We start from the raw sequence: 522 nt of genomic DNA, 5'->3' as shown, positions 1-522 counted from the left end.
ACACTCGCTGAAGTGGGAGAGAGCGCGAGAGAGCGAGAGAGCAAGGGAGCAAGGGAGCAAGGGGCGAGCGCGCGCGGGTGCCGCATTAATCCGCGAGGGCCGAGGGCCAATGGGAGCGACGGCATCGGGAGCAGCGCACCGCCCCTAAGGATCGCGGCCGATCGCGCCTGGCGAGCTCGATGTTTTCGGGAAGGCGTCGCTCGATCGGCGGCGGCTGCTGCTCTGGCCCAGGCCGAGCCTAGAGGAGAGGCGCGACGGCACCGAGCGAGCGTGTCTCGGCCCCAGCGGCTCCAGCGGCCCCAGCGCCCATTCCCCCGGACTCGCATTGTTTATCCGCCATCTTGTCTGGCGGCCCACTCCTGGTACGTGTCTCTCTGTGTGCGCGCGTGCGTGCGCGGACGAGGTGCGCGCGGACGGTCGCTGGCCTAATTTAACATGGACTCCAGTGGCTGAGGACTCGCGCGCCCACCGCAGCGCGACTCCCCGCCTCGAGGTCGTTCCGTTAGGTCCGCGCCACGCGCC

Source organism: Ceratosolen solmsi, unplaced genomic scaffold (genome assembly GCF_000503995.2).
Source record: "Ceratosolen solmsi marchali unplaced genomic scaffold, CerSol_1.0 scaffold29, whole genome shotgun sequence".
Classification (NCBI taxonomy): Eukaryota; Metazoa; Arthropoda; class Insecta; order Hymenoptera; family Agaonidae; genus Ceratosolen; species Ceratosolen solmsi.
The sequence above is the reverse complement of the archived record's forward strand: the minus strand, read 5'-3'. Positions refer to the sequence as shown.